Genomic DNA, 18115 nt, shown 5'->3' on the forward strand with positions numbered 1-18115 from the left:
CTATTGGAACTCGAGTTTTAGACACTCAAGATGCTAGTTTTCAACATTATTTTGAAACGTGACAACTAACTAAAATTTTTAATATTTATTGTTATTTAGAAGAAAAAAATTCACACACATAGACTCATTTGCCCGATGTAAGACAAAGCCCATTTGTTTTTTATTTTTTTATTTTTTTTATTACACTATATACTTTATCACTACTAATCTTTATCTATTACAAGTAGAATAGATTTTTATTCAAACAATAAGCTAACAATCTATCCTATCATTATCTAATTACCCAACTCCTAATGAGATTATCATGCTTTTATTTTATTTAGTTTTTGCCAATATATGAATTTATCTTTTTATTAGATTTTTTTTAATTTAAGTTTCTTCATGACCACCCTGGAAAAAATTCTTGAAGCCGCCACTGCTGTTATGTATATTTATTGTCTGTAAAAAAACCTCTTTCAAAACCAAATGAGAAGTATGTAAGTTATATTTCAAAATGATATTATTGTCATTAAATTAAAATAATGCACTATCCTTTGGATACGCAGTGTTTAATGTCTAACACATTTTCCACACGTAACCGAACTTCCAAGTCCATGAATCTTTGGTTCGAGACCTTTGATTACCTTAATTAGCTTAGAAACCCATAGTATTGTTTTTTAGTTAATTAGGTAATTAAAATGAATTAGACAATAGATGACCAATCATAGTTAGAATGAACTAATAGTTGGTGGCAACTCCATAAAAGGAAAAAAGAAATAGAGATTCACTCACACACACATCACCCTAGTAATACAAATACACACATGGCCAATAAAAAAATTAAAAAAAAAAAAAAAAGTGTCTTTGTTTCTGAATAAAAATAGCAACACCTTCCAATGTGGGGGAGAGTCAATGGGGTGGGTGGGTTCCTCCCTCGCGGCAAACAGCGCACGCCCACAACTTTCATTATTTAATTTTTCTTGAAATTTTCTTGACAGGTAGGAAATGGCATTCAGATTGATTCCATCAACTCTTGAAAAGTAATAAGAGTTAAGCCTTATGGAGGCCTTGAATTGTCATGATTCAAGTTTTCTAGCCGCTCTACAGCTTTACCCATATCAACTGCTTCTATGGCACCATAACCATGCTTTTACTCTCGGTCCTTTGACCACTAGCAATAAGTGGCTGCTTAAAACCAGGACTCAAAGGAACATAAGCTTTTAGGTGATGATTACATGGAGAAGTCTGGCCCTTTGTGGCACCGAGATCTTTTTGCATCTGTGCCCAACTTTTCGTTTCTAAACATTCCTACTATGGCATGATCTAGTATGGTGCCCAAATTTTTGACATTTCAAGCATCACCTTCAAAAGCAATTTAAAGCTAATTTATTCTCAAAGTATCATTCTCATGGAAAAATCACAATAAACCAAAATGGTTAGTGTAACGATTCAAGAAAAAGTGCTAGCCGCACATGTGTTATACTTTAAAAGGATCAGTTAAAATTAAGACTCTTTGTAGTTGCTAATAAAACTCAGTTCAACCTAATATATGCCCGATGTGGGACTCATCACTAGGGTTGTCCAACAACTTGCCCGACCCACATGACTTACCTAATCAAGCCTGAAGCCCCACGGGCAAATTCGATACCCCTTTTTAGTTGAGTGGCAGGTCTACTACTTTGAAAAAATCAAGTATTCAGTTTGAGTTCGGGCCCCAAAATTCCTGACTCGAAGGACCTGACCTGAACAAAATATCTATCAAATTAGAATAAAACCCGTTTAGCTTCAACCCTTCAAATCAAATCTATATGATTCAACCGTCTCAAATTCTTATTTATCAGGTTTTAATGCTCTTCTTCTTTAGTTCTTAAGCCTGATCTATTGACGCTGTAGTTGCAGCGCCACCAGCTCACCTCTGATGCTGACTCACCTTCGTTGCTACTCACTATGGCTTGTAGTTTGTCTTATGGGTCTTTGGATTGTGGATGTCGACTGTTATGTTTCTTTTACTCATCACACATCCACACAATCAATCAAATTGGAGCATTACAATCTCTGCCACTTAAATCCCTAACATCCCCAATGGGGCCCACTTTATGGGTTAATGTCTCTGATCCCACACAAGGTTACCAGGTTAGCTCTGATACCATATGTAACGACCCAAGGAACAGCGCTAGCCACATCTATGCTATATTTCAAAAGAACTAGTTGAAATTGAGGTTCCATATAGTTGTTAATAAAACTCAATTCAACCTAGTATATGCCCGATGTGGGACTTATCACACACCCATACAATACACATAATCAATCAAATTAGGGAATCATAGTGTAGGGGAGGAAAATGTTAGCTTGTTGGATGCTATTAGTTCAATTAAAATAAACCATGAACAAATCACACCCTCTTGAAATTATGTCATTTAAAAAGAATTTTTGAAAACATTTTATTTGTGTAAAAATACCCTTCATTTAGTAAAGATTATACATATATATATATATATGTGTGTGTGTGTGTGTGTATTAGGAAAACAGAGGAAGAAGAATTTCTGTTGTAATTGAATTGATTGAATTGAATTGATTACAATAGTGCTCTGTTTATATATATACACGAGTAAGGAAAAGAGGAGAGGATCTAACTAACTTACTACCCTCTAACTAACAGAACTAACAACCTAACAGAACTAACAACCATCACGTGTTATTCACATGCCAGTTACTAAAGCTATATAAAATAAAACAAAGGCTACAGGTCGTATAAGGCAGAATAAGAACAAACATACAAAACTCTACTCACTGTCGTTTAAGCAGAGTTGTGAAGTTTCTTCTTCTCTTGGTCTTGTAACTTGTCCTGAGCCTTGCTGTGCTTCTTTGTAGTATCTTGACACCCCCCCTCAAGTGGAAGAGGGGCATGAATGTTGACCATATTCAACTTGCACACAAGAAAGAAAAATTGATGAGCATTTAAGGCCTTTGTTAACAAATCTGCAATTTGAGCATTTGTCTTCACATGTAGCATTCTAATGAATCCTTCCAAAACCTTATCCCTCACTAGGTGACAATCAATTTCAATATGCTTTGTCCTCTCATGGAAGACCGGATTTACAGCAATATGTAGAGCTGCCTGACTGTCACAGAAGAGAAGAGCTGCTTGAGGATGCCTGACTTGAAGATCACCAAGTAAATACAAAAGCCAAATGACTTCACAAACAGCTACTACCATGGCTCGATACTCTGATTCTGCTGAAGATCTTGAGACTGTTTGTTGCTTCTTAGATTTCCAGGACACTAAAAACTCACCAAGAAATACACAAAAACTAGTCACAGACCTTCTGGTGTCAGGACAGGAAGCCCAATCTGCATCTGTGAATGCCTTTAAGTGCAGGTCTGATTTGCTTGAAAAGAACAAACCCTGACCTGGTGTCCCTTTGAGATATTGCAGTACCTTATTAGCCGCATATAGATGTGGCTCTTTAGGTTGAGCCATGAATTGACTTAACCGATTCACAGCAAAGGTGATATCTGGTCTAGTTATAGTCAAGTATAAAAGCCTTCCTATCAATCTCCTATAAGAGCTTGGATCTTGCAAAGCCTTGCCTTCATACTTACTAAGCTTGACATTAGGATCCATTGGAATCTTGGTTGGTTTACACCCCAACATGCCTGTATCACTCAACAAATCTAATATGTACTTCCTTTGACACAAGCTGATGCCATTTGTTGATCTTGCCACTTCAAGACCCAAAAAGAACTTTAAAGCACCCAAGTCCTTCAATTTAAATTGCTGATCAAGCAGGACTTTTAACTCATCAACTACCTGCTTGTTATCACTTGCAATCAAGATATCATCTACATACACTAAAAGAGCAATGAATGAAGTAGAAGTTTTCTTGACAAACAAAGAATAATCAGCCCTGGATTGAGTAAAGCCTAGCATGAGTAAGGCAGTGGAGAACTTGGCAAACCATTGCCTACTTGCTTGTTTGAGACCATACAATGACTTAACAAGCTTACATACAAGCCCCCCCTTGCTGTGAAAACCTGGTGGAAGATCCATATAAACCTCTTCCTTCAAATCTCCATGAAGGAAAGCATTATTAACATCTAATTGACAAAGATGCCAGCCTTGCACAGCAGCCACTGCAAGAAGGCATTTGACAGAAACCAATTTGGCAACTGGGGAAAAAGTCTCTAGATAGTCAAGACCTTCCTTTTGAGTGAAGCCCTTAGCAACCAACCTTGCTTTATACCTTTCCACACTCCCATCAGAATTATATTTCACTTTATATACCCATTTACACCCAATTGTCTTCTTATGAGAAGGTAAAGAAGTGAGGATCCAAGTATGGTTAGCTTCAAGAGCAGAAATCTCAGCAGCCATAGCATCTCTCCACTTGGAATCCTTAACTGCCTAGTGATAGAACTTAGGTTCCTCAATAGAGGAGATCATGTAACAGAAGTGCAAGTGTTTAGGTGATAACCTGTGAGATGACAAATAAGAAGACAAAGGGTGACAAGTGCTGGAAGAGATCTGATTACACCTGTAATCAGCCAAATAGGTAGGTTTAGTACTGACCCTAGCAGATTTTCTAAGGGAAACAGACTGAGGAGGGGGCAAGGAAAGAGATTGATCTGGTAAGACAACAGGAGGTGCAGTAGGTAAGGATATGGACTGATCAGACAACACAGTAGGTGTATCAATAGACAGGGAAGAGGATTGACCAGGCAACACAGCAGGATGAGCAACAGAAAAAGAAGGAAACTGATCTGGAACAGAATCAGTGTGAGGAGTAGGCAAGGGTATTGGTAAGGAACCAACCAAAATGGAAAAAGGACTATGGGAAGTACTGAGAGGTGTACCTGTAGAAACAAAACTAGGAATAGAGAAAATATCAAAGGTAGGATTACAAGAAGCAGGTAGAGGAATTAATAAAGGGGGAGAATTAGACAACAAGGATGTATAGGATGGAGAAAAAGGAAAGATTGATTCATGAAAGATGACATCTCTAGAAATAGAAATCTTCCTAGTATGCAGATTAAGGACTTTGTAACCTTTCATATTGAAGGGATAACCAAGGAATACACAAGGCAATGCTCTAGAATCAAATTTCAATCTATGAACAGAAGGAGTGGAGATGAAGCATAAACAGCCAAACACTCTAAGATGATTAAAAGATGGTTGTTTATGAAAAAGAAGTTCAAAAGGGGACTTGTTGTGTAGCAAGGGGACAAGTAACCTATTGATGAGGTAGGTGGCAGTGAGGATACACTCACCCCAATAGGCAGAAGGAAGGTTAGATTGAATTTTGAGTGATCTGGCAACATTCAAAAGATGTTGATGCTTCCTTTCAACCACAGAATTTTGCTGTGGTGTATATGCACAACTCTTTTGATGCACAATACCATGAGCACTATAAAAATCAATTAAGGAGAATTCAAGGGCATTGTCAGACCTAATGGATTTAATACCAGTGTTAAATTGGGTGTGAACCATGGTATAGAAAGAAGTTAAAAGATGCTTAACATCAGATTTTGATTTCATAAGTTACACCCAAGTAGATCTGGTAGCATCATCAACAATTGTAAGGAAAAATTTGAAACCATCATGGGTACAAATAGAATATGGACCCCAAACATCCACATGAATTAATGAAAAAGGTTCATTACACATATTATTTTGAGAAGGGAAAGGCAATCTTTTCTGCTTAGCTAAAGGGCAGATGGTACAAACATCAGTACATTGGGCAGAAAAAGAAGGTAATACATTCTGTAAAACTGACATTCTACTCAAAGATGGATGACCTAATCTAAAATGCCATAGGATTGACATGTCTTTATGAGAAACAGAAGAAGAACAAGCAGATTTAGGAAACTTGTGAATGGAAAGATGATCTGACAGAGAAGGTGTAGTCCTGGAAGTGCTTTTCTGTAGCAGATACAAACCATTATGGACTTCACCCACTCCAATCGTCTTCCAACATGAAAGGGCCTGAATGAAACAGTATTGGGATAAAAACACAAGACATACGGGCAATTTTTGAGTAAGATGGCTCACAGACAACAAATTGAATGAAAAAGAAGGGACACAAAGAACATGATCAAGAATGAGGGAATTAGATAGTTTAACAGTGCCAATGTGAGTGACATGTGCTGATTCACCATTTGGCAATTCCACAACACAATGAGAAACAGTGGTATAAGACTGAAAAAGAGATGTGGAACAAACTATATGGCCACTTGCACCTGTATCTATGACCCAAGTATCTATACCAAAGGCAGTTTTGTTCACTAGTTTAGCAGAAAATATGGAGTGCTTGAGATTACCTGCTAGGGGTGTAGACTGAGAACATGAAGCTTGATTGAAAGCCACATTATTTGCCATGGCAACAGTGCTGGTCTGAGTCTCATCCCTTCCAATCATGGCAAGTAATTTTTTGCATTGCTCCATTGTAAAAGGAAAGGCTTGCTGAGTGGTAATATCCGAGTCATGAACAGCATCAAAGGATGAAACTTGATTAGCCCTTGGTTTGGTCTTGTAGTCAGGAGGATAACCATGGAGTTTGTAACACTTCTCCATGGTGTGTCCACGCAAACCACAGTGGCTACAAGTTGGTTTCTCCTTTCCTTTCTTGAAGATCTTGGAATCAAAGTTCATAGTCTTTGCTGCAAGTGCTGTGGACTCCACAAAAATACCATTGCTGCTGCCTTGTCCTACTGATCTTTGCTTTTCATCTTGAATCAACAAAGAAAACACTTTCTCAACAGATGGGATAGGATCCATCAGCAAAATTTGCCCTCGAACGTGAGAGAAAGAATCATTGAGACCCATCAGAAATTGCATAACAGTTTCTCTGTGGTGAATCTTCGAGATCTTCTCATTCACATTACATACACATTTCTCACAAGAACAGGTAGGAAGTGGTTCATAGTTCTGTAATTCATCCCATAGAATTGAAAGATTGGTGAAAAACTCAGTCACAGAGAGTTCACCTTGAGAAACACTTGCTAGATCCTTCTGCAATTGATAAACCCTAGGTCCATTACCCTGGGAAAACATGCTTTGAAGCTTATTCCAAACCTCCTTAGCAGTTTTACGATACACCATGCTTGTGGCAATCCTGGGAGAAACACAATTGATGATCCAAGAAACCACAATATCATTGCATCGTGCCCAGCTTTGAACCAAAAGAGGAACTTTCTCCATGGCTGAGGTTAAAGGAACTGATCCATCAATTAACCAGAACTTGCTTTTGATCCTGAGAGCTCTCTCCATAGAACATGCCCACGTAGGATAGTTTTCACCTCCAATCAATGGTTGTGAAACTAATATCTCACCAGGATTCTCAGCATGGTGAAGAAAGAAGGGATGCAATTCATCAATAGTGATGCTCGTAGAATCAGAGGAAGCCATGGATAAAGCTTCAAGACTCTGATGAGGAAAACCCTAACTTTTGGGGAAAAAGAAATTGGGAATTTGAGAAAACTTAAGCGGAAGCCAAAAATTGCTCTGATACCATATTAGGAAAACAGAGGAAGAAGAATTTTTGAAGAAGAATTTCTGTTGTAATTGAATTGATTACAATAGTGCTCTGTTTATATATATACACGAGTAAGGAAAAGAGGAGAGGATCTAACTAACTTACTACCCTCTAACTAACAGAACTAACAACCTAACAGAACTAACAACCATCACGTGTTATTCACATGCCAGTTACTAAAGCTATATAAAATAAAACAAAGGCTACAGGTCGTATAAGGCAGAATAAGAACAAACATACAAAACTCTGCTCACTGTCGTTTAAGCAGAGTTGTGAAGTTTCTTCTTCTCTTGGTCTTGTAACTTGTCCTGAGCCTTGCTGTGCTTCTTTGTAGTATCTTGACAGTGTGTGTATGTATGTATGAATGTATGTGAATGTTCATTGTATTCCTTAGAAATTGATACACCTTTATGAGTATTTTTTCTTTGAAAATCTCATGACTTTTTGGAAATGGTTATTTTGAAAAGGGCTATCTCATGAGTTTTTAAGGAAACGGTTTTTGAAAAAGGTGGTCTCATGACTTCTTATAGAAAAGGATTGATTGGGAAATCCCTAAAGATAGGAAAAAGGGATTTATCATGTACTTTGGAAAATTGTTTCCAAGACTAAATTCCAAGCCTTTTTAAAAGGGAGTTTATTGAAAGGAAAGGTTTCCATGGTTTTCTATGAAAAAGCATGTTTTAGGGATAAAAATCCATGCCTATTTGTAAGGCTTTTAGAAGAATATTCAAATTTTAAGCCTTTTAAAACTTAATCTAGAAAGTGACTTTAAAAAGTGCATCTATTAAAGTTTTTTTTTTTTTTTTAAATGTCCCCTTTGAGAATTTTTATTTAGGATAAACTTGAAAAGTTCACTTTTTTAGCATTTGAAATATCCATTTTAAAAAATGATAGCTTTGGAAGCCATTTTGAAAACCCATTTATTAAATCCTTTTAAACTCTCTTTTTTTAGAGGGTTTGTTTGAATAAACTTTACACCCATGAATAATCAAAGGATGGTTGTGTATATCAAGGTGTATAAAAATATACCTTCACAAAGCCATAATGATTAGGGATGTAAAGAATAAACTAGAAAGACCCATCTCGAATAAACCCTACACCCATGGAGCATCAAAGAATGGTTGTGTATTGAGGGTATAAGAATACACCTCCACTAAACTGATTAGGCTGTAGAGAATAAACAAGATTCACGGATGGTCCTTTCTTAAATCTATGAAATTTAGTATATATGTGTGTATATAAAGGTATACACCTTCACACATTGTATATGCCTATAAATATGAGAAAAGCCAAGTCTTTATTACATAAAAGTAAAGAGAAAGAAAATATAAAGAGTAAAAATATAAAAGAAGAATAACTTCATAGATCCATAGAGTAGGTATAAGGAAGAAAAAAAAATTGGTTGCTAGGATAGTAACCTAGATGATGTAAGCTTTAGTGAAGGGGTAAGGGGCTTACATAAGGCTTTTAGGGAGGCTAGTGGAAGCAAAAAGGTTGCTCGGATTTTTTGTAACAGAGGGTTTTGGAGCCTAGACTAAGGTGGAATAAAGATGAAGAGAGGTGTAGAGAATTTTTGGTAGAGGTTGTATACATAAAAGGATGGTGAACTTGGAAATTGTTGATAGTTGTTGATGGTGAAAAATGATGGAAGGGGAGGGGATGATAGTTAAAGGAAATGGGGATAGCATGTAGGCTCAACCTCACTGTGCCCAAACAGTGCTAGGCGCATAGGGGGTTTAGGCATAGTGTTACCTCACTTTTTCTTGAGTCTTGTACTAGCTTTCTGATTTTGTTTTCACCCTTTTTCAAGCCTTTCTTCGTGTAGCTTCTTAGAGGTCTTTTGAAACTCAGATTTCTCCGTTCTTTATATCTTTGGAAAGGTATAGATGTCTAATTTTCAGAGGTTTAGCCTTGTTTGATTTTGTAAAGCAATTGAAGATATATTCCACCCAGAAGGGGAGTGATGCAGTACAAGAAATTGTGAAGCAATTATCTTGGGAATGCAATATTTCCCAATCCGAAGGTGATATCATTGAGCCGTATTTTCTAGCTAACTCATTATTCTTCAATAAATTTTTGGCCTTTAGAATAAGAGAGTCAATATCGTACCGGAGACCGTTTCGATTTAGCAATGCGAACAATATATTTCGGTACTAGTTAATACTAGTATACCATTTCGAGATTACCACTAATATAAATATAATATAATAATAAAAAAGATTTTTATTGACATTTAAAACAAATAAATTTAATAATCTTTGTAATGTAGGTCAATACCATAAACATCTTCATTAACTCACTCTAAATCCCTTTTTTATAAATAAATAAATAAAAGCCCAATCCCCTTGTGTTCAAAAAATAAAAGCTCAATCGCTTCTTTCAATTCTTTTTCTCTATATTTTTTTTTTCACTCCATCGAGAGTAAGGGTGGCAATTCGTGTTTGTGTGTTGGGTTCGTGTCATGTCGACTCATGAGTATTCAACTATATGGGTTAACCCTAACCCGATATATTTATTAAACACGACAAGATTCTTCAACCCTAACACAACTCATTTATTAAACGAGTTAGTCGTGTCAACCTGTTTATCAGATTTTATCAAAATGAAAAAAAAAAAAAAAAAAAGGAAAAATAAAAACTAATTTTAGTATTAACCAAATTGATATGAATTATGAAAAACCAAACAAATAAATATTTTTAACATAAAAGTCAAAACTAACGAGTAACTGCATCATTAATAATCATTCAAAACTAAAGTATATCTCAATATCACAAATAATCAATCATAATATGTCAAAGAAAATAAACCACAACAACTAATAAGTTTATATAGGGTTTTAAGGGTATATTGGTAAAATATCATTTAATTAAACAGGTCAAATGAGTTTTATGTGATGAACACTAACCCAACCCGTTTATTAAATGGGTCAATTGTGTCAACCTGAATATGACACAATCCCATTAAGGCTCAACCCATAACCTACTAATTTCATGTCGTGTCGTGTCAGGTTCATGAGTCATATCCAATTTTGCCACTCCTAACCAAGAGTCATAGATTAGCGAGAACAATTTTGGAGTTCATAAAAGAACCGTAAATGCGTCATCTATATACGAAGATTAGATTAGTAAAAGTTGGAGTTTCTAAAGCTAAAAAGACCCAAGTCATTTTGTGGAACGTGTGAAGAAGCTGTTGCGAAGTTCATTGTTATCTACATAACTTGTGGATCCTTTCCTTTTGTTTTAATTAAACATCTTGGTTAGATGACCAAATTTTATTTGAACAGAAACTGAAAAATCACTTTTGAGTTATCATTTGATTTCTTTTTTTTTTGGTTTCTAGAACACGACAATGACATCATATTATTAACAAATTAATGATATTGAAAATGCTCATAGCTTAGTGAATTATTCTGAATAAGGAAAAAAAAAAGTTGTTGGTATTGGATCTTTTTCTGTTAATTAGGTTGCGTTTGGGAGAACTTATATTGGGCAGCTTCTTTTACTATTTAGCTTTATTTTTAACTATTTATTGGTCTCATTGCATTTTTTGATACTATTTATGAATCAGATTGTACTTGATGATGCCGAAAATATCAACAGTGAGTTGCACAATGCTCGTACCCTCGAAACGACACCTACACAAAGAAAAGAGGACCTAACAGAGAGCACCAGTGTGGTGCCGGCCAAATACCCTCCGAAGGTCAAGTTAGAACTTCTTTTCACAACTCTAGAGTGCTAGAGAGGGTAAATTATGCGTACCTCGATTTATGAGATAGTAGTTGAGGGTTGACCTTTTTCCTTGGAGTAGAAGTCTTTTCCTTATAGGGATCCTCATGGGCGCGGATCGCGGGATCCTTTCCTTATAGGATTCTAATACTGATCGTGGGATACGAATAATTTCCTTAAATACCACGCGCGGAGGCCAAGTCAGGATTTTACACATATCCGTCGGCATAGGGGTCGTCGTCTTGCCTTATCCCCGTCAGCCATGTCGTCGTCAGTTCATTGCAGCGCTACCCAAGGGCTCCAAATCCGCATCCGTCAGCCTTGGATCCCTCTGCTTTTCCAGTTGTCCGAGGGCATCAGCTGACGGGTTGACCATGATTTATTTTTACGTATCAGTTGCCCCCTACTCCATATCTCCGTCAGTTCAAGCTGACGGGCTATGGAGTTATTTTTGTTGCTGACCTTCATTTTAGCTAGGACAGAGAAAATATTACGGTTGGAATTAAATGCTTTGGACACGTGGCGAGTTTTGGTTGGCTCCACTTCTGGACGAGGGCGTCGCTTCGTCTTCCGTGCGTTTTACTTATGTATATATATGGCCCACTTTTCCCTATTTCTTCCTATTTGCTTTTGGTGATTCCTGGAGAACTAATCCGTCGCCATACTCCGTCAGTACTGCCATTATTTCTCTCGTCACCTCGTTAACCGTCACTTTTGAAAAACTTGTAAGTTTCTTTTCTTTCCTTGCACACTTTATTTCAATTATTTTCTTTAAAGTGAGGTCGTCATCCTAGGTGCTTAGTTTACACCCGTCACTTGTAGGTAGATGTCGAGTGACGCGTCGAGTGACCAGTCGTCAGTCCGCAAAGGAGCGGGCTACGACGAGGTATTTGGTTCAGGCTCAGGTAGTAAGTCTGGGAGTTTCTCCTGGTCGTCAGAGAGGGAAACGTCGGCCCATGCTCCCGTCGAGGAAGTAGGAGGTCAAGGAAACGGCGGCCAGGAGGAAGAAGTAGACGAGGAGGGTGAAGTTGGAGTAGGAGAGAGAAATAGTGACGGGGATGAAGGTGACGAGGAGTCTTGTGAAGGGACTTCTGGAAGTCCTGGAGGCAGTCGTCCCTTCATCCTTCCCAAGGACTGGGCTGTGAATAAGTTCCTTCCAAAGATGACACTTAAAATTTTTAAGGAATTACGCACCCGTTTCCAAATCCCCGACCATATTCCTATCCGTCTGCCTAGGGAGGGTGAGAAATGTTATACGGGAAGAACTGCAGATGTTGGCATGTACGATGCCATGTTTGCTGCCGGGTTGAGATTGCCTCTGACGGCTTTACACCGTCAGCTGGCTGATTTCCTTGGTTTATCCGTCAGTCAGATTGCTCCAAACTCGTGGAGAATCTTTATTGGTGCTGAGGTACTGTGGGGTCGTCTAAGTGGAGGCCACCGTCAGCTTTCCTTGGATGAATTTTTCTACTGCTACAGACCCCGGCACCTTTCTTCCTCAAAAGGGATGTATCATTTTGCCGTCAGGGAGAAGGAGTTGAGGCTAGTGTCTGAGATGCCAGATTCTAATAGAGCCTGGAAGAGTAGGTTCTTTTTTGTGGAAGGGACGGACTGGGTGTGCCGTCAGGAAGAGTGGGAAACGATACCCCTTGGTTGTTTCGACAATACTTGGGCATTTGTTAGAGAGTCAGGTTTAAACCGTCAGCTTTTATCCTCGTCAATTTGCTACGTATTACAATCTATTTTTTGAAAAGGTATTAACGTAGCCAATTTATTCTTTTTCAGCCTTCGCTCGTCCATCAATAACCGACGAGCAGGAAGATTTTATCCGTCGGGTTTTGGAGATACCCATAGAAGAGCGATCGTGTCGGGACTTGATTACCCTCGACACTGTTCACGCGTACTGCGGAGGTCCCGAACCGACGCCTGAAGCTCGCAGATTGGAAGAGTTTTCCCGTCACCGTAAGTTCCTTGACCTATTCGTTACGTCACTCTTTGTACTTTTAGTCGTCAGCTTCCTTTATGCGTTTCTTTTGCAGAGATGGACGTAGCTAAGCAACGGATCAAGGCTGCCGCTGCCCGTCAGAGGGAGGAAAGGAAGGCAAAGGGGGAAGCGACGTCTACGTCTGCCCCCCAGACCGTCACTAAGGGTTCCCAGAAAAGGAAACCTGACGGGGACGTCATTCGTCCATCGAAAAAGACAACCGTCACTCCTAGGAGTGAGCCCCCCGAGAAGTCGCCCCCCAAGTCGGGCCATGGAGCAGGGAAGGGTGTTATGACCTCTTCTCGTCCCGTCCTGAAGGGGCCCCGTAGCCTGTTGACGCATAAGGATTTTGCCGTCGAAACTATTGAAGCCCTTATAAGACCGACGGATATAGATCCTTGCGCTCAGCTGGGGACGGAAGAACTGGGGTCGTCCGCTTTGTTTGATCTCTCGCGGGTAAGCCGTTAGCCTTTTTGATCGACGTGCTTAATCTTTCTTTTTTGATAACTGACGGTTGTATCTTTTTCTAGGCCTTGGTTCGTGTGAAGGCGTTGCAAGACCGGTGCGTGGCCAAGGAGGGGGTCGTCACTCGTGTTAGCAAACATAACGCCAACATGCGAGACCAGCAGGCTCAGTATAAGGAGGCGGTGCGCGTACTTAACGTCGAGCTGAAAGAGGTAAGGGAGAAGTTGGAAGAGGCAAGCCGTCAGAAGGGCGAGCTAGAGAGAGAGCTGTCGACCCTTCGTGGACAGTTGGAGACGGCAGGGGCTGACGCCGTTGAGAAATTCAAAGCGTCAGACTCCTTCATCGATTCTTGTGGTGGCTATTATGGCACGGGATTCGATGACTGTCTCAAACAAGTTGTGTTAGCTTTCCCTGAACTGGACCTATCTGGAATTACCCTGGACGACGCTTAGCCGATGACGCCTGCTACCGACGCCCTTACTGCTGGTGGTGATGACCAGGAGGATTCTCCACATGCAGATATTGGAGTTGCTTTAGCCCAACCTGCCGCGAATCTTCCCGTCCACCCTTCACCTGAGATCCTTGTAGTGAAAGACCCTTCAGCTCCCCAGAAATAAAAAGGCTCCAAGTGACGCTCTTTGTCTTTTTCTTTTTGTAGTTGTATTTTGGATAACATTTTCAAAGTGCCCCCTTTGTCATTGGGGTTTTAACTTGAACACAGGTTGACTTCCGTCACTTTTTATGTATGTTATTCGCTTTTTACAAATTTATTTTCTTTTCCGCTGACTGAGGCCGTCAACCTTTAAATTACTGTTTCAATAAGGCCGTCGCTCTCTTGCTTGAAAAACTTTTTTGTTTTATGCCTTTATATTTAATGTTGGGCTCGCTCATTTTTTGGTCACGATCCAATAGAACGCAGTGGTGATGCACGTTTAATATAGCCGTCAGTTTTGTTCAAACAGTCAGCTTTTGAACTTTTAGTTTCTTTGGCTCTTACTGGACCGTCAGCCCATTTTTGCTCATTATGTTTATGACTAATCATCAGTCTTTATTGTAACCATTAGTTTAATTACTTAGCCGCTTTCTCGGTCTTTTAATTTGATTGTAAGTTTGAGTGCTGAGATGATTGTGGTCTTAACCACATTTAGTCTTTTAGACCGTCAGCTTGAGAGCTGAAATGATTGTGGACTTGACCACTTTTAGTCTTTTAGACCGTCAGCCCGAGAGCTGGGACGATTGTGGACTTAACCACTTTTTCAGTCTTTCGGTTAGACCGTCAGCTTGAGAGTTGAGACGATTGTGGAATTAACCACTTTTTCAGTCTTTTGGTTAGACCGTCAGCTTGAGAGCTGAGACGATTGTGGAATTAACCACTTTTTCAGTCTTTCGGTTTTAAGGCCGTTCACGTTTTGTGAACTTGAACTTGTAAGTAGATACTTCAGTAATTCTGAATAAACTCTCATTGTCATGTATCAATATAAAAAGTAGTTCGGAAACAAAATCTGCCCATTTTGGGCTTATTGTAGCAAAAACATGAGTAGAAGAAACTGCCCATTGGGCTTATTGTAGCAAATACTTAAGTAGGAAAAAAAAAGACTGCCCTTTGGGCTTATTGTAGCAAATACTTAAAAAGGTAATCGATAAGTCTTAGTGTACCCAAAAAAGGTGTTGTTGCTTTTCGTGTCGCCGCCCCTACTGGTAGTACTTCCGTAAGTGTTCAGCATTCCATGGATGTGGTAGCTTCCGTCCGTCCAGTGCCTCTAGATGGTAGGTGCCCTTCCTTTGCCATGCCGTAACTCGGTAGGGTCCTTCCTAATTTGGGTCGAGCTTTCCTTGGGTGGGGTCCCTTGCTGCGCCCATAACCTTTCTTAGAACGAGGTCTCCCACCTGGAAGTCTCTGTGTCTGACCCGGGAGTTGTAATGCTTGGCCATGCGGTCCTGGTACCGTGCAAGCCTTTGTTCTGCTGCCATCCTGACTTCGTCCACCAGATCAAGTTGCAGACGTATGGCCTCGTCATTCCTCTTTTCGTCATGGTTGTGCACCCTATAGCTTGTAAGGCCGACTTCAGCTGGGATGACTGCTTCGTTCCCGTACGTTAGTCGGAATGGTGTCTCTCCTGTTGGTGTCCTTGTTGTTGTCCTGTAGGCCCATAGTATGCCGGGTCTTGATAATTTTTAGCAAGGACCGGTTTGTGACTTCGACCTGTCCATTGGCTTGGGGATGGGCGGGGGAGGAGTAGTGGTTCCGTACCCCTAACTGCGAGCAGAAGTCCCTGAAGGAGTCGTTGTCGAATTGCTTCCCGTTGTCCGAGACTAAGATTCTTGGAATGCCAAACCTGCATATGATGCATCGCCAAACGAAGCTCCGTACGTTTTTTTCTATAATGGTGGCCAAGGCTTCAGCTTCCACCCACTTCGTAAAGTAGTCAATGCCGACAATTAGAAACTTCAGTTGTCGTATTGCCGTAGGGAACGGCCCCATGATGTCCAACCCCCACTAAGCGAACGGCCACGGTGCCGTCATCGGGGTGAGTTCTTCGGGTGGTTGTCTGATGACGTTGCTGAACCTTTGGCATTTGTCGCAGGCCTTCACATAAGCCTCGGCATCCTTCTGCATTGTTGGCCAAAAGTACCCAGTTCGTACTAGCTTGTGTACTAGCGATCTTGATCCTGAGTGGTTTCCGCAGATTCCTTCGTGCACTTCTCTCATGACGTAATCTGCTTCTTCAGGACCTAAGCATCGTAGGTAGGGGCGGGAGAAACCTCTCTTATACAAGACATCTCTTATCAGCACGAACCTTGCTGCTTGAACCTTCAGTTTTCTTGCCGCCTCCTTCTCATTCGGCAATATGCCGTTCTTCAAGAAAGAGGTTAACGGCGTGGTCCAATCGTTTTGGGGACCGAGCTCCTGTACGTCGACAGCATTTATGAGTGGAGAGAGCTGTGTGAAGGAGAGTATATTACTAATGGTGGCCATGTGTTCGGCTGAGGCGGCTTTGGCCAAGCGGTCGGCTTGTTCGTTTTCTCCCCGGGGGATCTGTATAATTTTGACCTTCAGCTCGTTCATCCTCCTTCTTGCTTGGTCCAGATACTTCTTCATTCTTTCGCCTTTGCATTCATACTCCCCACTTATCTGGTTGACTATGACTTGGGAGTCACAGTAAACGGTCACTTTTTCGGCTCCCGCTGCTTTTACGAGGTCAAGCCCTGCTATCAAAGCTTCGTACTCCGCCTCGTTATTGGTGGTAGGGAATTCAAGGCGGACCATACACTCTACCGTATCTCCTTCGGGTGACTGTAGTACGATGCCGGCTCCGCCGGCCTGCCTGTTGGAGGATCCATCTACATGTATGCTCTATTGCGGGGATTCTTTTGCCCCCCTGTCCTCACCATTCGTGAATTCTGCTATGAAATCTGCAACGACCTGTCCCTTAATGGCGGTCTGCGGGCGATATTGGATGTCAAACTCGCTTAATTCTATGGCCCAAAGTGCCAAGCGCCCAGCAGCTTCTGGGTTGCTCATTGCCCGTCGCAAAGGCTTATCAGTTAAGACAATCATCATGTGGGCTTGAAAGTACGGCTTCAGTTTGCATGCTACCATAACCAGCGCGAAAGCAAGCTTCTCCATGGGTGGATATCTTTCTTCAGCTCCGCGTAATGCCCGGCTAGTGTAATACACAGGTTTCTGTACTTTCTCTTCTTCTCTGATCAAGGCGGCACTGACGGCGGCTGGGGAGACAGCGAGATAGAGAAAGAGTTCTTCTCCTGGTTGCGAGGGACTCAGCAGTGGTGGGGAAGAGAGGTAAGCTTTCAACTCCTCAAACGCTTGTTGGCACTCAGTGGTCCACTCGAAAGACCTTTTTAGCGTGCGAAAGAAGGGTAAGCATTTGTCTGTTGCCCTGGAGACGAACCTGTTTAGCGCTGCTATCTTGCCGTTGAGGCTTTGTACTTCCTTCACATTCTTTGGTGGTGCCATCTCCATTATAGCCCGGATCTTGTCTAGATTGGCCTCGATGCCCCTCTGGGAAACCATGAATCCTAAGAATTTTCCTGCCGTCACCCCAAAGGCACACTTCCCTGGATTAAGCTTCATGTTGTAAGAGCGAAGAGTGTTGAACGTTTCCCTAAGGTCTTCTAAATGATCTTCTTCCCTTCGACTTTTAACCAGCATATCATCTACATACACCTGGACGTTTCTCCCGATCTGCCGTGCGAACATCTTGTTCATAAGCCTTTGATATGTTGTGCCCGCATTTTTTAGACCAAACGACATTACCTTGTAGCAGAAGAGGCCTTGGCTGGTTACGAAGGAAGTTTTTTCTTGATCATCATCGTGCATCTTGATTTGGTTGTAGCCAGAGAAAGTGTCCATGAAGCTTAACAGCTGGTGTTAAGCCGTAGAGTCTACTAGAGTGTCGACTCTCGGGATA

The sequence above is a fragment of the Quercus suber genome, unplaced genomic scaffold (genome assembly GCF_002906115.3).
Source record: "Quercus suber isolate HL8 unplaced genomic scaffold, Cork oak 2.0 scaffold_720, whole genome shotgun sequence".
NCBI classification, from domain to species: Eukaryota; Viridiplantae; Streptophyta; class Magnoliopsida; order Fagales; family Fagaceae; genus Quercus; species Quercus suber.